General features: G+C 46.3%; 1 protein-coding gene across 3 annotated transcripts in view; it reads right to left on the bottom strand.

Annotated features, from left to right (window-relative positions):
* DNAJC5 (DnaJ heat shock protein family (Hsp40) member C5) overlaps positions 1-24117 on the bottom strand; it is an 80665-nt gene that overhangs the window by 44250 nt on the left and 12298 nt on the right. The window contains exon 1 of one of the 3 annotated variants that reach the window (XM_073607400.1): positions 10656-10904. The exons of the other annotated variants lie outside the window; for them this stretch is intronic. The gene's annotated coding sequence lies outside the window, so the exon portion shown is untranslated. Of the gene's footprint in view, positions 1-10655; positions 10905-24117 lie in introns of those variants that run through there. 3 annotated transcript variants of the gene reach the window in all.

The raw sequence follows: 24117 nt of genomic DNA, 5'->3' as shown, positions 1-24117 counted from the left end.
TATAAGGATTTCTATTTTTTTCCATCCAATCCTAAAATTTACACATCTCGGCCACACAGCACAGTTCTGTTTGGCAGGACAAGGAGGCCGGATTTTTCCCTGATGGAGTTTAGCAAGTTTTAAAATGGAAATGTAAACCCGATTCATGAAATCTGCCCTGGGCACATATATCTGTAGTGTTTACTTACCTCTTTCCAAAGCCCCGAGTCCCGTCTCTTTCTGCTGCTCCGTTCCTCTGTTATCCGCTTGATAACTTCAGCAATAATCATTGTGTTCTCCCGGCAGGGACGGCTTTCCCTGCCAGGAATGGCTCTACGGGAGGGATTCCCCTGTTAACACTGACTGTGTTGATAGGGGAATTGAGCAATTAAAATCGCTCCGCCTATGGCCGGGCCTTAGCCCACATTCACACCAGTGCGACTCGTCATATGATCTGACAGGTCAAGTCGCATGACAAGCCGCCCCCTATTGTCGGCAGTGGAACTTTATAAAAATCGGTACAACTCTCGACTTTACGGTGCCGCACCGATTTGAAAAAGTAGTTCCTGCACTATTTTTGCCATTTTCAGGTGCGACTTGCATAGACATCTGAGTATGAAGACACACGGATGTCAGCCCAATCTCACCTAAAGTCACACTAACATGCGGCTTTGAAAGCATGCAATTTCAAGTGAAGTCGCACAATTTGAAAGCCGCATTCAGTGTAAACCAGGGCCAACAGGTCTTTCCCCCACCCCACCCCCACCCCCGACTGTGACTGGATAGTGAAAGGAGAAGCAGCAGGCTGATAAGCTCATCTTTCTGTCACTCTGCTCTCTCCTCCCTATCAGCGTGTCAAATTAACATCGAAGGAGGACCAACCGGCACCCTGTGCCGATTCTCCCTCTCGCAGTCCGAGTTCTACTGTGCAGGGACTGCAAGAGATCCATAACAGTCATGCTAATGTGGTTATGGCTATGCAAACAGTGTAAATAACTTGACTATAACCAGGTTAGCTTGTCTATGACTGACACGTCTTGCATTTTTCAGGGTATGTGTGGTCAGCCCTAATGAATTCTATTTTCTAAGCGGAGCAGGGCAGATATGGCCGACACAGAAAAAGACCAGAACTTCAGCCGCACCACAAACACCAAAGTCTTCACATCCCGATGACACATTGCCTTGTGTGTTTGCACAAGGAGCAGCTCAGACAGCTGGCTTTACCAGTGGAAAAAAAAAACTGTTAAAACAGGACTCACACCAAAATATACAAAAAGAAATAGACCATTAAAATATTAAATAAAGCTGAATTCAGCCACTTTATAAAAAGTGCTGGCACACTATATGTCCAAGGAGGTGCAGGACATCTCCTGAACCTACCTCTGTAATTAACAACAACTTCACACCAGCGCTATAACCGAAAGACGGCTACACCACGGGCCTAAAATACTGGGAGGATGTATCTGGATGTTCTCGCACTTCCCGTGTTCCCCGAGGCGCACTCTGCGATCATTGAGTCATTGGGACTCAGCTTATCACAGATCGGGGTAAAGGGCCGATCACAGCCCTTTACCATGTGATCAGGTGTCAGCCAATGACAGATGATCACATGATGTAAACAGAAGCGGTCAGAGGCTTTTTTGTTCCCCTCACGCTGACAAAGTCACCGCCTTCTGTAAGAGGGACATCAGTCACACACTGTCCCCACTGCTAACCAGTGTCACCTATCAGTGCCACCAGTGTACATCAGTGCCACCAATCAGTGTACATCAGTGCCACCTCACTGCCCATCACAAGATTTCCTTTTCAATATGGTTTCCATTGATGTCTCTGAGATGCTAACCTATTATTTATTTATTTCTGGTACTTATATAGCGCCGTCAATTCACGCAGCGCTTTACATATACATTGTACATTCACATCAGTCCCTACCCTCAAGGAGCTTACAATCTAAGGTCCCTAACTCACATTCATACATACCTAGGGACAATTTAGACAGGATCCAATTAACCTACCAGCATGTCTTTGGAGTGTGGGAGGAAACCGGAGTACCCGGAGGAAACCCACGCAGGTACAGGGAGAACATGCAAACTCCAGGCAGGTAGTGTCATGGTTGGGATTCGAACCAGTGACCCTTCTTACTGCTAGGCGAGAGTGCTACCCACTACACCACTGTGCCGCCCAACCTATTGACATTATCCATTGATATCAGGCTTTTTTTGGGAGGTTTATACCTTTGTTGCTGTTATTATACTACATATTCACATGGTGGACTATATTATGGGTTATAAACTAAAATATTTGGGAGTGTTTATTAGTATATTTAAGCGCTGCATTTTTTTTTTTCTTTTTCGGGTATTTGTGCCGTTTGTCTCCGGCTGTGCTGGGTGCTTAAATTTATCACATTATAACACAGCGCGGTTTATGTTTTTGATGTATCTTTTATATCTGCCTGGTGTTCAGCTTTAATAATGTATTTTGCTTTCCTTTTTTTTTTTTCCCAAACACATTTTTTTCTTGAATGAACAAAGCGGTGAATGAGGAGCGGGAGAAAGCATGGAGAAGATGTGCAAGCGAATGAGTGTGAGACGGAGCGTAATGACGTCACACAACAGCTTATGTCAGAGATTATATATATATATATATATAAGAGAGAGAGAGAGGGAGAGAGAGGGGGAGAGAGGGGGAGAGAGGGAGAGAGAGGGAGAGAGAGAGGGAGAGAGAGGGAGAGAGAGGGAGAGAGAGAGAGGGAGAGAGGGGGGGAGAGAGAGAGAGAGAGGGAGAGAGGGGGGGAGAGAGAGAGAGAGAGAGAGAGAGAGGGGAGGAGGGGGAGAGAGGGAGGGGGAGGGGGAGAGAGAGAGAGGGAGGGGGAGAGAGAGAGAGGGAGAGAGAGGGGGGGAGAGAGAGGGGGGGAGAGAGAGGGGGGGAGAGAGGGGGAGAGAGGGGGGGGAGAGAGGGGGGGAGAGAGGGGGGGAGAGAGAGAGGGAGAGAGAGAGGGAGAGAGAGAGGGAGAGAGAGAGGGAGAAAGAGAGAGAGAGAGAGATTGATTCATTGCTCAACTTATGTTTCCACTATCCAACAATCTCTTATATTACATTATATCTCCTGCAGATCCATTATATGTGAAGTCAGGCTGTCTGCTCAGCGGCTGCTGTGATCAGATAGAAAGTGCAAAAAGGGATCACTGGCACCAAGTCATAATTGATATCCAATGGGTAAGGTATCTATATTTCGATCTATGAAGTGTCAATTCCAAACGTACTAAGTGTCTTAATAATCACAGTAATATTTTACAAAGTGCACTGTCTTCAATTTGAGATATATATATATATATATTTATATTTGTATTATATATGTTTGTGCAGGAAACTGTGCACTATGAAGGATTTTCCTGGGAATAGAAGGCACTCAGCAGGCAGATATAAATTATTGCAACTCTGAATACATTAATACATCATTAAAAGGACATCTCTCCCATCTCGCTCTCTCCCTCCCATTCAATGTTTTTTTTTTGTAAATAAAATACGTTCTAATACTCTTTTATACTTAACAAAAGCCTGCCCTCCATGTCTTTCACCGACGCAGCTTCCGTGAGTAGAAAGTGTCCAGGTTTACGCAGGCAGTGACTTGGACACCTGAAGAAGGACCCCCTGCAGTAAAAGATAGAAGAATCGGGATCTGGCATGTCATGTGACAGGCTGGGTTCACACCTATGCGAATTTCTCCACATCCAATTCGCATGACAGGAGATAGTGACCGTCTCTCTATGGCTCTCATATCTCCGTTGTGGCTGCGGTGCGGCTTGCACAGGAACGCTGTGCGTCGGCCGAATTCGGGCAAAAATTCGGTATGTCCCTGAAAAAGAGAACAGGGACTCACCGGACCCCTGCTGTGAGCCGTATCCGTCGGAGGTGTGAACCCGGCCTAAATGGGGCCCTTTAGCTTATGTTCCTTTTCTTTAACCCCTTCCCCAGCTTCCCTTTAACCCAGGGGTCACAAACTGGCGGCCCTCCAGCTGTTGCAAAACTACAAGTCCCACGAGGCATTGCAAGGCTGATAGTTACAAGAATGACTCCCACAGGCAGAGGCATGATGGGACTTGTAGTTTTGCAACAGCTGGAGGGCCGCCAGTTTCAGAACCCTGCTTTAACCACTTGGAAACCGGGCCATAGTAAAAAGATGTCCTCAGTTTGAAGTGGAATACCGGGGGGGGGGGTTTTACGGCTGCAGCAATATGCCATAGCCCCGGTAATGGGTTTTTTCAGCTTTTCTAACTGCTAAAAGTGATCCGAGTGGCTGCTTAGCCCCGCCCCGGTCACCCCCTGTCGCTTTCCGGTGGTTCTCGGGCTTATCTCGATGATCGGTAGCCCCGGGAACCAATCCGGCAGTTATGGTGACCACAGAGAATAAGTGAGGAAAGAGGGCCTCAGGTAAACTCTATGGTCTAGGACAGGGGTGTCAAACTTAATTTAATTGTGGGCCGCATCAGCATTATGGTTGCCCTTAAAGGGCCGGTTGTAACTGTAAGACCAGATGTCCAGAGCACACCCTCCCCCGCACATCAGATGTCAGGCACACCCTCCCCCGCACATCACATGTCAGGCACACCCTCCCCCGCACATCACATGTCAGGCACACCCTCCCCCGCACATCACATGTCAGGCACACCCTCCCCCGCACATCACATGTCAGGCACACCCTCCCCCGCACATCACATGTCAGGCACACCCTCCCCCGCACATCACATGTCAGGCACACCCTCCCCCGCACATCACATGTCAGGCACACCCTCCCCCGCACATCACATGTCAGGCACACCCTCCCCCGCACATCACATGTCAGGCACACCCTCCCCCGCACATCACATGTCAGGCACACCCTCCCCCGCACATCACATGTCAGGCACACCCTCCCCCGCACATCACATGTCAGGCACACCCTCCCCCGCACATCACATGTCAGGCACACCCTCCCCCGCACATCACATGTCAGGCACACCCTCCTCCGCACATCACATGTCAGGCACACCCTCCCCCGCACATCACATGTCAGGCACACCCTGCCCCACACATCACATGTCAGGCACACCCTCCCCCGCACATCACATGTCAGGCACACCCTCCCCCGCACATCACATGTCAGGCACACCCTCCCCCGCACATCACATGTCAGGCACACCCTCCTCCGCACATCACATGTCAGGCACACCCTCCCCCGCACATCACATGTCAGGCACACCCTGCCCCACACATCACATGTCAGGCACACCCTCCCCCGCACATCACATGTCAGGCACACCCTCCCCCGCACATCACATGTCAGGCGCCCCCCCATCAAAAGAAGTCAAGAGTCCCCCCACCACCCCATACATCACAGTGCACCCCACCTTGTGCTGCTGATGGGAAGAAGCTCAGGGCAAAGTTGGGAAGCAGAAAGTGTAGGGTCTGGAGGAGGGCTGGAATCAGCTGCCAGAGTCTGCCAAATGCTGAGACCAGGGGAGGCGGAGACAAGGGCATGCCGTGGCTGCCTGGCCGAAGCGTAGAATCTGTAGGAGGAGTTCTGTCCACCCCTATGTTGCCAATGGCTGGCAGCAGAGATGAAGGAAGTGCCACAACTGCAGGAGAGGTGCGAGGGACACGTGAAATGGCCTGCGGGTCTTATGATTGACACGTGGCCTAGGAGGACCAGAGACACGTCATGACTTCAGAAGACCATGCGTATCCCTGCAGTCGCGTTTTTAAAAAGGTGCATGCACCTTTTTTTTGCATTTCACATGGCACAAAAGATTATTCAAATTGAACGGGCTGCCCTGACCAAGCAAACGCAGGATGCACACCCCGCACTAGCGTCAACCAAGCCTTAGGACAGACCCGATCTGGAAGCCACATAGGGGTTGATTTACTATAACTGGAGAGTGCAAAATCTGGTGCAGCTGTGCAAGGCAGCCAATCAGCTTCTAACTTCAGCTTGTTTAATTAAAGCGTTTGTTAACCCAACAAAAATGTAAATAGATCCTATTCCTTCAAGCATGAACAGCAGCACAGTGCTTGTGCTGTGCATTTTGGCCCCTTGTATTACCTGAAATATCTGGCTGATCCTGCCAGTTTCAATCCTCCCATCTGTACACTGACCACAATATATAATGGCTGCTGAGCCCTGACACCGTGGTCAGTGTACATGCCTCCATCATACGCTGCTATCTGCAGCTCTCTTCTGTCCTCCCCCCCCCTTCCCTGCCTGTCAGCTCTCACTAGCGCCACTCTGCTCTTCTCCCTGCTGCTTTAAAACGAACTGATCATTATATCATCCCCTCTGTCACATAAAAATCTGAGTCCCAGTGCTTGTGCTTTATAAAAAAAAAAAAAGCAGATTTCTACCTGTTTTAACAGTGTCTTCCAGCGATCACATGACTCCAGGCTCTCTCCTCCCAGGCTGAGAGTCAGCAGGGGAATCTCAGTCCCGCCCACTGGAGATAGACAGGGAGAGCTGAGAGCCTGGAGTCATGTGATCGCTGAGAGATGCTGTTAAAACAGGTAGAAATCGCTTTTTTTTTTTTTTTTTTTTTTTTTAGAAAGCACAAGAACTAGGACTTTTTATGTGACAGAGGGGATGATATAATGATCAGTTAGTGGCTTAACAACCACTTTAAGCTTTGACAAAAAAAAAAAAAAACCTGGAAGCTGATTGGTTTCTAAGCACAGCTGCACCAGATTTTGCACTCTCCAGTTTTAGTAAATCACCTCCATAGTGACATAGGAGGATTAGTTGGACACAATCAGTAAGAGCCCTTTCACACTGGTTCGCTTCAAAACTGCCAGTAAAATGCTGAGCGCTTTTGCGGCACTTTTGAGGCGTGGTTTTTAAAGGACATGTGACTCAGAAACTGCACCAAAAACGCTGTGGGGTGTTTTTGAGGGGCTTTTGAAGTGCTTTTCAGGTGCTATTGAGGCGCTTTCCATTCATTTCAATGGAGAGGGGCGTTTTTGAGGCACTTTTTTTTTTTTTTTAGCGCTTCAGACATGCTGAAAAGAAGCTGCAGCTGCATGCAGGATTTTTTTTTCACTGCCCTGCCAGCATTGATTGATTTCTAAATACTGTTTTGCACTATATAAGCTGAGTTTACTGTTAAAATTAAGTGTGGAATGCAAGACTAGGGTGGGTGTAAAAAGATGCTCGCTGCGGCCTTCTGACTGCAGGTGTTTCGTCAGATTAGGCGACCCGTCAGAATGTGTAACGGAAGTGACATTCTGTCGCCGCCATCTTGCTACATCCCGCACTCCTCCATAGTAAGGATACACTGAGAAGGGGGAAAGCGGACATCTTGTTAGACTCATCTGAGTTTTGGATTTTACACTTATTTTTAACAGTAAAGTGAGTTTATATAGTGAAATACAGTACTTAGAACTCCGTCTGACTGGTTAGATGTTGAATTTTAAAAGCAGCGAACTTCTGTCAGATTAGCAAACCTATGAAATGAGCAGGCTTGCCGCTGCTTTTAAAATTCAACATCTAAAAACTCATACAGAGTTCTATGTACTGTATTTCACTATATAAACTCACTGTACTGTTAAAAATAAGTGTAAAATGCAAAACTCAGATGAGTCTAACAAGATGTCCGCTTTCCCCCTTCTCAGTGTATCCTTACTATGGAGGAGTGCGGGGTGTAGCAAGATGGCGGCGACGGAACGTCACGTCCGTTACACATTCTGATGGGTCGCCAAATCTGATGAAACGCAGGCTCAGTACGGCCGAGTGCAGGGGGGTAGCAAGATGGCCGTCGGTCAACAAATTTGACATGCAGTGTCCTGACGTCAGCGATGACGCAGTGCGCAGATGACGCGGTGCTCATGCGCAATGCGTGTGGTTTTCTGAAACAGCTGATTCCACGTCACAGGAAATGACGTGGTTCAATCTTCTGTCAGAACACCGGCTGATCAACTGTCAGCCAAAAAACTGGTGCATCCAATCCAACTTGTCATAATACAACAGCCACAGCAGGAAATTCTTCCATCCGCGCTGCATATTGTGGATGGAGAATTTGTTTTTTAGTCACATGTTCTACAAAACCGAGTATCCTTCAGTGAGGGTAAGCTTTATTTTAGGCTGATCCTCTTCATACGCGTACCAGAAAGCAGATCCACAAGAATACAGTTCCTCTTTAACAGGAAAGGTCATGAGAATTATAACTTGTTCAACTTCTCTAAAAAAAAAAAAAATTCCTGAGTTCATTAATAAACGATACCTGCTAAAAACTTTAATTGACCAACTCCTGGTTAAAATTATTTTGTGCGCCCCCCCCCCCCCCCGCTCAAAAAATGAAGTCCCGCTGCTTCCACCGGCCTGTGACTAACGCCGCGTACACACGAGCGGAATGTCCGTCAGAAAAAGTCCGATGGGAGCTTTTCATCGTATAATGCGACCATGTGTATTTCCCATCAGACTTTTTCCGTTGAAAATTCAGACGGACTTAGAGAACACGTTCTAAATTTTTCCGACGGAACTAATTCCTATCGGGAAAACCGCTCGTCTGTATGCTGTTCCGACGCACCAAAAACGACGCATGCTCTGAAGCAAGTACGAGACGGAACCTATTGGCTACTGGCTATTGAACTTCCTTTTTCTAGTCCCGTCATACGTGTTGTACGTCACCGCGTTCTGGACGGTCGGCCGGACGGCAAAACCGGTCGTGTGTACAGGGCATAAGTTATAGGTTTTTTTGTTTTTGGAGAGGGGAGTGAGTTTTTTTTTTTTTTTAAATCTTTTATTTAGTTCATCAAAAGACACGAACCATGGCATCAGAACACATTGGAGCAGTACAATGGTATATAGAACAGTGTCATATGGTGAGTTTTTATCCGTATGTGCTCACACTTCCGCAATCCTGGGGCAGCACAGTGGTGTAGTGGATAGCAGTAAGAAGGGTCACTGGTTCGAATCCCAACCATGACACTACCTGCCTGGAGTTTGCATGTTCTCCCTGTGCCTGCGTGGGTTTCCTCCGGGTACTCCGGTTTCCTCCCACACTCCAAAGACATGCTGGTAGGTTAATTGGATTCTGTCTAAATTGTTCCTAGTATATGAATGTGAGTTAGGGACCTTAGCGTGTAAGCTCCTTGAGGGTAGGGACTGATGTGAATGTATATGTAAAGCGCTGCGTAAATTGACAGCGCTATAGAAGTACCTGAAATAAATACCGTATATACTCGAGTATAAGCCGACCCGAATATAAGCCGAGGCACCTAATTTTACCACAAAAAAAATGGAAAAACTTATTGACTCGAGTATAAGCCCAGGATGGGAAATGCAGCAGCTACTGGGTAAACAATGCCCATCTGCAGCCTCACTGCCCATTTGCAGCCTCACTGTGCCCACCTGTATCATCAGTGCCCATCTGCAGCCTCACTGTGCCCATTTGCAGCCTCACTGTGCCCACCTGTATCATCAGTGCCCATCTGCAGCCTCACTGTGCCCCCTGTATTATCAGTGCCCATCTGCAGCCTCACTGTGCCCACCTGTATCATCAGTGTCCATCTGCAGCCTCACTGTGCCCACCTGTATCATCAGTGTCCATCTGCAGCCTCACTGTGCCCACCTGTATCATCAGTGTCCATCTGCAGCCTCACTGTGCCCACCTGTATCATCAGTGTCCATCTGCAGCCTCACTGTGCCCACCTGTATCATCAGTGTCCATCTGCAGCCTCACTGTGCCCACCTGTATCATCAGTGTCCATCTGCAGCCTCACTGTGCCCACCTGTATCATCAGTGTCCATCTGCAGCCTCACTGTGCCCACCTGTATCATCAGTGTCCATCTGCAGCCTCACTGTGCCCACCTGTATCATCAGTGTCCATCTGCAGCCTCACTGTGCCCACCTGTATCATCAGTGTCCATCTGCAGCCTCACTGTGCCCACCTGCAGCTGTACCTTTGATAATCAAAACAGTGGGTGTCTCCCGCTGTGTCATGCAGTCCTAAATGTTCGGCGGCCGTCCATTGTAACAAAGCCCCGCCTCCTCCTCCTCCGTGATAGACGGAACACTGATTCAGTTTCTCAGCATTGTATCCTTGTTCCGTCTATCACGGAGGAGGAGGCGGCGGGGCTTTGTTACGATGGACGGCCGCCGAACAGTTAGGACTGCATGACACAGCGGGAGACACCCGCTGTTTTGGTTATCAAAGGTACAGCTGCAGATGGGCACAGTGAGGCTGCACCCCCACTCGAATATAAGCCGAGGGGGGCTTTTTCAGCATTAAAAAAAATGTGCTGAAAAAGTTGGCTTATACTCGAGTATATACAGTAAATAAAATAAAACTTCACCTAGGCGAGGATGACTTCCCTTGCCCCGTCCCTCCCGCAGCTTCCACGTCTCATGCCCCAAGGGGCCGCTGGACCAATCACAAAAGGGCCATGCAAGCTCGTGCATGCACTGTGGGGGAGCCGGCTGTGGCTTCTGTATACAAGATGGCGGTGCCAGGGACCCGCAGCTGTGGGAAGACACCGCTGGATGGCAGGCTACAGTATTTGTAGCTGCTGACTTTAAAAAAAAAAAAAACAACAAGAAGAAAAAAAAACAAGCTGAAGTTGCTCTTCAAGGAGTTGGTTAACCTGTTTGGAAAAAAAAATTACATGATGGACTAATACCCTACCACCCTCCCCCTGGTCCCCGCTGTACTCACCTTTGTGGGTGATGAGGTGTCGCAGTACAAAAAAGATTTGAAATCCCCGCTCCTTCTTTCTGTAGGGCTTTCGTGACGGAGCAGAGTGATTCTGATTGGTCACGTGACCGCTTGGATCAACTGAAATTGCTCTGATCCAAAAGGTGAACTTGCATCTTAATATGTTGCAAAGGAAAAGACTGCGAAGTGCATGCCCTATGCTGCAGCCACACAGCCAAAGCAAGTAGCTCACAGTTGGACAAACTATTCCAGGAATGACATCCAGGAACTTGCTGTATTATGAAGAAGCCAGCATATGACTCAACAACACCGGTAATACTAGATTTTTTTTTTTTTTTACGTTACATCAGCATAGAATGTGTCCAGTCCTCCAAGATATAACAGACAGGGGGGTGGGGGGGCATGACAGTCAACATGCTCCTAGACAATGAAGTACCTGGAAATTCCTGGAATGGGGAAAGGGGAGGGAGGGGGTAAGTATATATTAGGGGTGGTGTTGCCATTAAAGTGCATGGCAATGCAAAGGTTCCCTTTAACCCTATTTGGCAAAATTTTGGAACTTGTGACAATAATAGCAAATAAAATATGTTCATTCTAAGTCCGAAACAACAAATCGATTCATCAACAACTAATCGATTATGAAAATAGGTGTCAACTATTTTCATAATCAATTAGCTGGCCTGCATACAGAATGCATTATTTGTTTACACAGAGTGTAACCTCGGATTACGAGCATAATCCGTTCCAGGAGTATGTTCGTAATCCAATGTACTCGCATATCAAAGCGAGGTTTCCCATTGAAGTCAATGGAAACGAAAATAATTCGCTCCGCATTGACTTCATCGGGATGCAATACCGCATGCGGCCAGAGGCGGGGGGGGGGGGCGCCGGAGAGCCTCGGAAAAGGGCGAAAAGGCCCGAGGGACACTTCGGCTGACCTCGGCAAACCTCGGAAAGACTCCGTTCACAAGCCTTTCCGAGGTCAGCTGAACTGTCCTCGGGCATTTCCGTACGGCGACTTTCGGCTCTGTTTAGCTCCAGCACCCCCCACCTCAGGCCAAAAGCGGTACTGCACACCGCTTCTAGCCTGAATTCTGCTCGTTTTGCGAGACAACACTCACAAATTGAGTTAGGATCTTTAGAAATACAGTGCTCGGTTTGCGAAACGCTTGTTAACCGCGGTACTCGCAAACCGAGGTTCCACTGTATCAGGAAATACAGTGCAGCGCACATACAGCTCAGTACACCGTCCATACATGTCAGTAAGTGCCTGAGAACTTGTGAATGTGGGAGGAGCAATGCCTCGTGGGACATGTAGTCCTGGGCAGGAAGTGAGTGGTTCTAAAAGTTTTTTTTGCCTTGCTATAGGGGGCGCTCCATATACTATACTTTGCAGCTTCCCATTGGGGCACTCTGAAGGCAGGAGAAGCCAGAAGCGTCGGCGGGGGGTCCTAGCAGAGGAAAATCAGGGCTGCTCTGTGCAAAACCATTACACAGAGCAGATAAGTATATCTGACACTGTGCAGGGAAGAACAGCATCTGAACCCAGAGAAGATAGAGAATGATAGACTGGAGGTAATAGAAGGCATTATAATTATATTTAAAAGTAAACTTTTACCAGTATTGTGCATTATATTTAAAATGATCATATCTATGAAAAAAAAAGTTTCAGCTTTTAGTACTACTGTAATATAAAATATTTATATCTCCCTTTATATAGATTCATGTCTGACTCCCAGTTAAAACTCCCAAATATCCTACTGCTGGGTGTATTTAATATATATATATATATATATTTATATATATATATATATATTATTATTACTTTTACTGTTTCACAGTATGAACCCCTTATAGTAGCAATTATCTGCTCTCTTTGTACTATAAAAGAGCTAATTTTAGTTTTTTAACCCCATGATGACAGGTGATACAAAAAAAATAAATAAAAAGCATGCTGCTACATAGGTTCAAACCTATGTGTTTTTTTGGTGATTTTTGCAAAAACGCACTACAGTTCATTTAACATGGTTTACTAATAAGTGACACATTCACATCTATGCTTTTTCAGCCGCTGTGTATTTGGAAAGGGTCAATGACGGTTTTCAATGCAAAACGGTGCTTTTTCTTTTGCTTTTTTGGTTCAATAGACTTCAATGAATAAGCTGCAGAAAAGCATGTAGTGCGTTTTTGCTGTGATTTGTGTTTTTTTAATCTGCCCAACAAAAAATGGGCCCCAAAAAAAAAAAAAAAAAAAAAAAAAAAAAAAAAAAAAAAACATAAAAAAGGCAAAAATCGGAGGCGCAAAAACGCACAGCAAAAAGCACTGCAGAAACGGATCAAAAGCAAACTGCATAGGTGTGAACCGGCCATATCGATTTTCGGATGAGAATATTCACACGAAAAAATCTTTGAAAAAATGTTGTTTGAAAATTTCACCGGCTTTTAACGTGCAGCCGCAACGGAGATGTGTCAACCGTTTCCATAGAGAGCCGATCACTGCCTCCTGTCATGAGAATTGGATGCGAGGGAAACCCTCATCAAATTCGCATTACTGTGAACCCAGCCTAAATGTTGCTGTAGGCTTCTTGGCCTCTCCCTGACCAGTTTTCTTCTCGTCTTTTCATCAATTTTGGAGGTTCTCGGTCACTGTTGTGCCATATTTTCTCCACTTGATGATGACTGTCTTCACTGTGTTCCATGGTACATCTAATGCCTTGGAAATTCTTCTGTACTCTTCTCCTGATTGATAAAATTTAACAATGAGATCCATCTGATGCTTTGGAAGCTCTCTGCGGACCATGGCTTCTGCTGTAGGATGCGACTAAGAAAATGTCAGGAAAGACCTACTAGAACAGCTGAACTTTATTTGGGGTTAATCAGAGGCACATTAAATAATGGTAGGTGTGTACAGACTCCTATTTAACATGAGTTTGAATGAGATTGCTTAATTCTGAACACAGTTACATCCCCAGTTATAAGAGGGTGTACACACTTATGCAACCACATTATTTTTTTTATTTTTACTTCCCTCCCCTAAAAGATTTCAGTTTGTTGTTCAACTGAGTTGTACAGTTTATAGGTCACATTAAAAGATGGAAAAAGTTCTGAAATTATTTATTTTTGTCTCATTTTTTTTTACATCACAGAAACCTGACATTTTAACAGGAGTGTGTAGACTTTTTATACCCACTGTAGTTGGTTATTTATATTTACCACTGCATGTAAATATTTAAGAATAAATTGCCTTTTTTTTTAAACTTTACATATTAACTAAAATTATACAGCACACTTTAAGGTTATCATCTGATTAATCAAAGCAATCGGCCAACTAATTGATTATGAAAATAATCGTTAGTTACAGCCGTAGTTCATTCTGCATTGCCCATTTGCAATCTGCAAATAGCAGTTCTCAATAGCCAACCTTTGAACAAATCTGGCTCTTGAATTGCCCGTCATACTGTCCCATCCCTGAGGATACAATACAGACAACAGAGGAGGCAAGACGGCTAATTTGTTTACTATGAACCACTAAAACAATACAAGCACTTTAAACAAGAAAAACAAGATTATCAACCGAAAAACAGATCTATCCTGCATGGTCACATTCCTCAATGGCCACCTCTCCCTAACAGTTCATAATCTCTGATCTGCAGATGTCAACCTAAGGCCGGTGTGTTCTGTTGAAAAGTGCCCCCTATCGAAAAATGCCCGGCCCGGAACTGCGCAGAACGGAGCCTCAGAACAGCTGAGTTTAACCGCTTGCCGACCGCCTCACGCAGATATACTGCGGCAGAAGGGCTCGTACAGGCAAAAATCACGTACCTGTATGTTGCCCTTTAAGAGGCGGCCTGCAGGCGCGCCCGCGGCAAGCTCCGGGAGTCGATCGCCGCGGGGATACCCGCGATCGTCTCACGGAGAGGAAGAATGGGGAGATGCTAATGTAAACAAGCATCTCCCCGTTCTGCCTAGTGACACTGTCACTGATCACAGCTCCCTGTAATCGGGAGCAGAGATCAGTGACGTGTCACACGTAGCCCCCCCCCCCCACCCCCACCCACAGTTAGAATCACTTCCCAGGACATACTTAACCCCTTCAATGCCAGTGTCATTTACACAGGAATCAATGCATTTGTATAGCACTGATTGCTGTATAAATGACAATGGTCCCAAAAATGTGTCAAAAATGTCCGATGTGTCCGCCATAATGTCACAGTCACGATAAAAATAGCTGATCGCCGCCATTACTAGTAAAAAAAAAAAAAAAAAAAAAAATTATTAATAAAAATGCCATAAAACTATCCCCTATTTTGTAAACGCTATAACTTTTGCGCAAACCAATCAATAATCGCTTATTGCGATTTTTTTTAACCAAAAATATGTAGAAGAATATGCATCAGCCTAAACTGACGAAAAAAAATAGTTTTTTTTTTATATATTTTTGGGGGATATTATAGCAAAATGTAAAAAAAATATTGCGTTTTTTACAAAATTGTCGCTCTTTTTTTGTTTATAGCGCAAAAAAATAAAAACCGCCGAGGTGATCAAATACCAGCCAAAAAAAAGCTCTATTTGTGGGAAAATAAGGACGTCAATTTTGTTTGGGAGCCACGTCGCATGACCGCACAATTGTCAGTTAAAACGACGCAGTGCCGAATCGCAAAAAAGTGCTCTGGTCAGGAAGGGGGTAAAATCTTCCGGGGCTGAAGCGGTTAAGATCAGCTGTTGTGTCGCATTGCCGAGGCACGTTCATGTAGGTGAGGGACGGATATTTACATGAAGGGGGCAGATATTTCAATGATGGGCAGTCCTGGGGGCGGAATTTTTATCGATGGCCAAACAAATCTGCTAAAGAAATCTTTATGTGATATAAAAAAAAAGCTGCCCTTCAATTGATTAAACCCGCCCCGCAAAGCGTTCAAAATGAAGAGCAGATAAAGTTTTCTTTTGCAGATTTCTTTGGCCATCGATACAAATTCCGCCCCCAGCACTGCCCATCACTGAAATATCCGCCCCCTTCATGTAAAATATCCGCCCCTCACCTACATGAACGTGCCTCGGCCATGCAAGGCAACAGCTGATCGTGAACTGTTCTGCGGCTCCGTGCGGCGCATGCGCAGTTCCACCAAGGCACTATTCGATAGCCGGGCACTTTTCGACAGAACACCGGCCAAAGATGGTTCGAACCTTGACCAGCAGAAACCGGCTGAGATTTCAACCATGTATGGGCAGGCGGAATGTACCAGTTGATCAAATTGGGTACAACCAGCTTGCCGGATTTTACTTGAGATAATCGCAAGCGGCTGCTAGAGCCCGTCAGCAATAATCCCTGTTAAACAACAGGAAAGAGAAAGGAATGGGACTTTTTATTATATAGCAATTATCTCTGTCTTGTGCCGGTGGGGACGGCTTCCTTTGCCTGCCCATAGCCAGGAGAATACAATGTCCGGGCAGGAGGGATTCCCCTGTCAACTGTGTCTGTGTTGATGGGGGGAATCGGAAATTTGCACCGTCTATGAACACATTCCTGGTATGTCACAATAGAAGAATATTCATTTTCTGAAAAGCTCCAACTTTTACCATTGAAAAGCCATCCTTGAGCTCTGGTCAGTGACTTTACCCAGGATGAATTACATAATGTCATCAGTCTGCAGGCAGGAGGAAGCCATTATCTAGTCTACTCTCTCTCAGTGATCATTCAGACTCAGCAATGGATGATGACCAGAGAACTCAGCACAGGGATGGTGAGAACCCCTCATAATGGGCACAGTGGGTGTACAGACCTGGGAACTCAGCACAGGGATGGTGAGAACCCCTCATAATGGGCACACCAGGTGTACAGACCCAAGAACTCAGCACAGGGATGATGGGAACCCCTCATAATGGGCACACCAGGTGTACAGACCCAAGAACTCAGCACAGGGATGGTGGAAACCCCTCATAATGGGCACACCAGGTGTATAGACCTGGGAACTCAGCACAGGGATGGTGGGAACCACTCATAATGGGCACACCAGGTGTATAGACCTGGGAACTCAGCACAGGGATGGTGGAAACCCCTCATAATGGGCACACCAGGTGTATAGACCTGGGAACTCAGCACAGGGATGGTGGAAACCCCTCATAATGGGCACACCAGGTGTACAGACCTGGGAACTCAGCACAGAGATGGTGGGAACCCCTCATAATGGGCACACCAGGTGTACAGACCCAAGAACTCAGCACAGAGATGGTGGGAACCCCTCATAATGGGCACACCAGGTGTACAGACCCAAGAACTCAGCACAGAGATGGTGGGAACCCCTCATAATGGGCACACCAGGTGTACAGACCCAAGAACTCAGCACAGGGATGGTGGGAACCCCTCATAATGGGCACAGCGGATGTACAGACCCAGGAGCTCAGCACAGAGATGGAGGAAACCCCTCATAATGTGCACAGTAGGTGTATAGAACTGGGAACTCAGCACAGGAATGGTGGGAACCCCTCAATGGGCACAGCGGGTGTACAGACCTGGGAACTCAGTATAGGGATCCCCTTATAATAAGCACAGCAGGTGTGCAGACCTAGGATCTCAAAGTCTCTGGCAGGTTTTCTATTATCCGAACATTTACCTCGGAACGCACAAGACGCTCAGTGTTGGTACCACTCTGTATACCCCCATCCAGCTGTAGCCCAACAGACTTTGCAGCTCGTGCAGCTGGACGGCCCCGTGTACACCTGGTCTAATTTTGTTGCAAGTCACAAGGTTAGAGGCTGCATCGGGGGGACGATTTGCCGTGTCAAACAAAAGCCAAGGACTGCCACAGGTACCTCCATTTATTTGGCTGGTCATCCCTGAGCCGGCATGTAAGTACACAGCGACCTTGGAGAATGCCTGACCAATGACAAATATGGTGTGAGAGGTCAGGTGCACCTCACATGAAAACTGATATCTGACAATAACTTCACTTTATAATACACGGTGCTTTAGAAAGCTAAATGTCATCAAAGTGGGATTTACATCGACTTCACCAAGAATTATGAGTGGAGACGAGGAGGGAATGTTACCAGCCCGGTAATCTAAGAGCCATAACATTTTGTCATCCGGGTAAAGCTTGCTTTGCAGTAGAGATTTCTTCTCCGTCACCAAACACAGAGCCGTGTTCTGAGTCACAGACACCTCTATGGGATGACTGCATCTGCTTAGTAAATATAGAATGTCACACCTATCTAGCAGCAGTGGCCCTGGTATAATGAGGACCGCAGTGTGTAATAAAGGAACGGCCTCGAGATGTACCGCCAACAGGAGTCCTGAGAGGGGAAATGAATGCAATCCTTAAGATAATTAATTGCCCAAGAAATCACGACTTGTCACAAACAGATGGAAATGCCTTAAAGGGCCAGCTCACCAAAACACATTCATTTAAAATGGTTGTAAAGCCCTTACACACACACACCCAGTGAAGTGACCGGTCCTCCTACATATGTTGTACCTGTTTATCTGAGGGCCCTCTCTTCTCTATTATCTCCTAAATCACACATTTTACACAGCATTTGTCAGCTCTAGATAGGCAGGCTAAGGGGGATCTGATGTCACATGATGCAAAGCTTAGCGCAAGGAGCTGAGTGTAATCTGAGACCTGAGTGGAAGGAAAGGAAACCCCACCCCCTCTACAAATTCTTAGAGGGAAACATGCACAGCCGGAAGCTCGCTCCCGCTCTGGTTACACGCGGTAGGAACCACGGACTTGATATCCGCCGCTACCCGCCAATCTTCCTGCAGAGAGACAGACCAGCGGTCTACCTATGTAAACAAGGCAGATCGCCGTTCTGACAGGAGGGAAGGCGTGGATCCTGTGTCTCTGCAAAGCAGGGACATGGATTCAGTCTCGCTCCCTAGTAAAAGCCCCTCCCACAGTGTACACAAACACTGACTAGTCAGGCGTGTTCGCACGTGCCGAGCATGCCAGGAAGCTGACACTGCGCAGCGCTAATCACAGGCAGTGAGACATTTCCCGATCTGTGTAGCCGCAGATAGATAAATGTCTCACTGCCTGTGATTATCGCGCCGCAGTTTTGGGACCACTGTCATTTATACAGGGACCACAGCACTTTTTGCGATTCGGCACTGCGTCGCTTTAACTGACGATTGCGCGGTCGTGCGACGTTGCACCCAAACAAAATTGACGTTTTTTCCCCACAAATAGAGCTTTTTTTTTGGTGGTATTTGATCACCTCTGCGTTTTTTATTTTTTGTGCTATAAACAAAATAAGAGACAATTTTGAAAAAAAAAAAAAAAAAAAAAAAAAAAAAACACAATTTTTTACTTTTTGCTAGAATAAATATGCCCCCCCCCCCCAAAAAAAAAAAAAAATATATATATATATATATATATAAAAATTTCCTCAGTTTAGGTCGAGATGTATTTTTCTACATATTTTTGCAAAAAAAAAAAAAAAAAAAACGCAATAAGCGTATATTGATTGGTTTGCGCAAAAGTTATAGCGTCTACAAAATAGGGGATAGATTTATGGCATTTTTATTATTACATTTTTTTTTTTTATTATTAGCAATGGCAGCGATCAGCGATTTTTATTGTGACTGCGACATTATGGCGGACACATTGGACACTATTTTGGGACCCTTGTCATTTATACAGTGATCAGTGCTATAAAAATGCACTGATTATTGTGTAAATGACACTGGCAGGGAAGGGGTTAACCACTAGGGGGCAATTAAGGGGTTAAGTGTGTCCTACAGAGTGATTCTAGCTGTGAGGGGAGGGGCTTCAACTGACATGACATCGATCACTGCTCCCGATGACGGGGAGCGGTGATCTCTGTCCTGTCACAAGGCAGAACGGGGAAATGCCTTGTTTACATAGTCCAGTGATGGTGAACCTTGGCACCCTAGGTGTTTTGGAACTACATTTCCCATGATGCTCATGCACTCTGCAGTGTAGTGGAGCATCATGGGAAATGTAGTTCCAAAACATCTGGGGTGCCAAGGTTCCCCATCACTGACATAGGCACTTCTCCGTTCTGCGGCTCCGTGACACGATCGGCAGGAGACTGGTGGACAGCGAGTTCGCCGATTTTGTGGGCACGGTCATGCTGTACGCGGCATCATGCACGCCTGCTAGCCCCGTCAAGTAAAGGGGACGTACAGGTACCGCCCGTTTTGCTGCCATTGTATAGACTTATATCGGCGTGCAGCGGTCGGCAAGTGGTTAATATGTACTCAGTGTGACCTAAAGACCTGCCAGCTTACCCACACCCAAATGACATCACATACTTCACAGGAAGTGACATCACAGCTTAGTTTGGCATCACTTATTGCTGCTGTGAACCAACCGCAACTTCCTCTCTTTCTATATAAATGGCGCCTACAGTATAGAATTGGAGCCGCCCATATAGCAGAGCCCGGGTCATGGAGGAATCATTGCCATGCACAGTGCCTCAGAATACTGATATCCCGGCTGTTTGGTGGAGTTGCTAATCGCTCCTGCTTGAAAAACAGTGTGATGTGCGTTTAATTAAATGTACTCCAGTAATCCCCCATCTTTTTTAAAACAAATCTTGCTGATTTTCACAACATCAAAGGTGCAAAAAAAAAAAAAAAAAGAAGCCGCTATAAATTCCTTATGCAACGTTCAGTTTTGGTTAATTAGAGCTGTGCAGGCACCGGCACTAACTGGGGGGACTACAAACCCCAGAACAGGAACAGGAACAGGATGGGGATATAAAACAAAGCTGCCATAGTTGTGGCAATATGATCACAGTGTTGCAATGCAGGAATCCCCGTTATTGAGTCATGAAGAGTGCTGAATCTGCAATATTTACTTCCACATTAAAACCGGAATACAAGCAAAGAGCTAAACACACGGATGAAATGTAAATAGATGTCAAAGGATTTGTATTTCTGTTCATCCAGGCCTGAGGTTTACACAGCTCTGTCAGGCAGCGCGGCCCTGTCTGGTCGGACAGACCTGATTTCTTTTCTGCTGCTGCTAAAGCTTAATTCAAGGTATGGAAGAAGAAAAAGAAGGATCCTGGACGGCTGCACTCAATGAAGAAGAAAGCACCTTTATTGTGACAAAAATAACCAAAACAGGTCACATAAAAAGTGGATGTTGCAGGACAGCAGCTAACGCGTTTCACATCTACTGATGCTTACTCATAGCTGAATTCAAGGTACTTTGCAAAAAGTGTCGGCGCACCATGGGGGACGATTTTAGAGGTGCACCGAATGGAAATTTTGGTGGCAAAAAACTGAAAATACACTTGGCACATATGTATATAAAATTATATTATATTCGACTTTTCATTTCAATGTTTTTATCCAAGTTTTCAAATTGACATACAAAATATGCATTTGTCTTTGATGGTAAAAAGAATAATTGTACATAATCATGTCTATGTAGGTCAATTATATAACTGTTGTACCTTTATACACTGCAATTTACATATTGCATCGTTTAACTATTAGGGTCAAAACTGAATCAGTTTTGAAGCGCCTGCAGCTCTGACTTCTAATCGCTGGGGGGGCTTCGTTTTAAGGCAAGTTTAGCATAATGTGCTAGTATGCGATGCACACTAGCACATTATGCCTTTACCTTGCGGGGACAACCGCTTTAAAAACTGACCACACTAAGCAGGAGAGCACATGGTGGTCAGTTCTCTAGCTATGCTGGAAACTCAGCCTCCAATGATCAGACTTGTCCTGACACACCCCCTCTGCACAGCCTTCACTGGGAAGCTCAGTGTACTGCTGCTTCTCCCCCCCCAGCTCTTATGCAGCTGAGAACAGAGGTAATGTAATCACCTATAAAAAAAAAAAAAAAAAAAAGGGAGAAAAGATAATTATATTATATACAAAAATATTTTGCTTTTAATTTCTATTTTAAACTGAATGGGTTGTCTTACAAGGCGATCGTTTACAATTACTTTAAGTTAAACATGGAGGTGGCTCTGTGAGCCGTGTTGTGCGGAGGCACGGCAGTCCATTCATTTGAATGGGCTATACCTTCCCCCCTGAAATGCAGCGAGAATAATGACAGGCTGAGAGGAGTCGCCGTATTTCACACGTATTCGCAGATCCGGTGGGTAGCGGATGTCAGTCCCTGGAGGCATTTGTCCCCAGACCGGTTTGTTCGTAGCCACTCATTGTGTGGATACATTGCAGCACCTATCAGCCCGTCATTGCTTTTTTACAGGCTTCCTGGCTACACCCATCAGCCCAGCCTCAGCAATAGGCTGTCCCTTGCCACTGTGTGTACCCGTTTGTCAACGTGAATGACAAATTAATAATAAAATGCCAACTCACTGTTAGGGTGTGGTAAAAAAAAAGTACAATATAAACATAGACACAAAAGTTTCAGTTTCTGAATGAAGTAGGACATGTGATCAGATACATTGCGAAAGTTCCTGCTGCTTTTGTGACATTCAGTTCCTGCGGTTTCACCAGCGTGACATGAAGGCCGGTTCACCCCCAGAAGGCTGTCCTAGAATGCAACCGCGGGACTGCTGTAGGACGACAGTGGTGCCAGTGAACTACTTTGTTTTTGTTTTTCTTAAACAAACTTTATTGAAATGTCACAAAGCGACATTTCATTTAGTTCTACTGGCCGCCGGATGGTGCAAGGTGGTGGACTGCGTTGCACTACGCTGATAAAAAGTATTGCGTGTCAAACTTGTTTTCATGACGCACCAAAACAAGGTTAGAGAGAGAAGGCATTTAGTCTCGTCCTGCGGTGGGACTGAGCCCCAATAGCTGAGCCTGGTGTGAATAGGCCCTAAATCTTTAATACCAATACAATGTATTGATAGTAAATGATACTGTACTTGTCCCGATGTGTACCTGTCTGATTACAGGACTGTCTGCTTATGGCGGGATCAGTGGGGGCTGCTTCTGTATATGGGACAACAGTTGATATACAATATTTTTAGCATAGATGTCAAACCCCATGCCCGCCGCCAGGCCTCATCACGTGGCCCTTACGGCCAGTTTTGCAGCCGGAATGTGGGGGGGGGGGGGGTTGGAGCTGCACACTGTGCATAGCGCACCCCTGAACCCTGCACACAGCCCACCCCTGAACCCTGCCACTTGGCACGCAGCAGAACCCTGCCACTCGGCACGCAGCAGAAGCCTGAACGCAGCAGAACCCTGAACCCTGCATGCAGCAGAACCTGAATGCAGCAGAACCCTGAACCCTGCACGCAGCAGAACCCTGCACCCTGTATGCAGCAGAACCCTGAACCCTGCACGCAGCAGAACCCTGAACCCTGCACGCAGCAGATCCCTGAATGCAGCAGAACCCTGAACCCTGCACGCAGCAGAACCCTGCACGCAGCAGAACCCTGCACACAGCAGAACCCTGCACACAGCAGAACCCTGCACACAGCAGAACCCTGCACACAGCAGAACCCTGCACACAGCAGAACCCTGAACCCTGCACGCAGCAGAACCCTGCACGCAGCAGAACCTTGCACGCAGCAGAACCCTGCACGCAGCAGAACCCTGCACGCAGCAGAGCCCTGAACGCAGCAGAGCCCTGAATTCTGCACTCTGTACATAACACTCCTGAACTCTGCACACTCCACACCTAGCGCGCCCCTAAACCCTGCACTCTGTGAATAGGACACCTCTGGAACTGATTTCTGTAGCATAATCCTGAACTCTGCACATAACGTACTCCTGAACCCTGCACTCTGTGTGTAGCACACTCCAGATACAACCAACCCTTTTAGTGTAACCATACTACTGATGCAGTCTGCGATGAAAATTAATTGGACACGCCTAACACATGAAATTGGGCTAAACGCAGCCATTTGAATGAGTACCAATAATAACTTCTTTAAAAAGCAGCGCAAAGAGCAATGATTATGTGAACAAAAAAATCCTAATCCACTTCAAGCGGAACTCCAATTCTTTCTTATGGACGGAGTGGAGAAGGATTAGGACCACAGATCTATATACTGCTTTGGGAAGATTCATACAATGCTTCCAGGGAAATGTTCTCACTGGGGCAGAGTGAGAGGAAACGTATAGTGATCCCCAGGACAGGACATGAGGGGAAGTCTTCAAATGGGAGCATTTTCCTTCACTTATTTACAATTTACTGTAATTTCCTGTTGTGTCACCAGACCAGGAAATAAGGAGAAATCTCCATAAAGGACACAGTTGAAAACAATGCCGACAGAGGTTCTAAGCCTTTGAAAACAGTTTGGATGTAACTATACTGTAATTGTTCAGATTGACTTATCCGAGGTCTGCCTTAATGAATAAGTTGGTGACTGCCATGGCTGGAAATGGGTCAACAGAAGTGCCGCCAGGAGCAACCATCACACCGGGCGATGTCCGTAACTGTGCCTTAGAAAAATGATTTCTGAACGGTGATAAAACAGACGGTGGTGTCCTCCGGTTTTTAGCACACATATGGCTTATTTGACATCATTAGTGCAGCCGGCAACATCATTCCTC

The sequence above is a fragment of the Aquarana catesbeiana genome, linkage group LG12, assembly GCF_042186555.1.
Source record: "Aquarana catesbeiana isolate 2022-GZ linkage group LG12, ASM4218655v1, whole genome shotgun sequence".
Lineage (NCBI taxonomy): Eukaryota > Metazoa > Chordata > Amphibia > Anura > Ranidae > Aquarana > Aquarana catesbeiana.
Note: the sequence above shows the minus strand (reverse complement) of the source record. Positions and strands in the feature narration are given on the sequence as shown.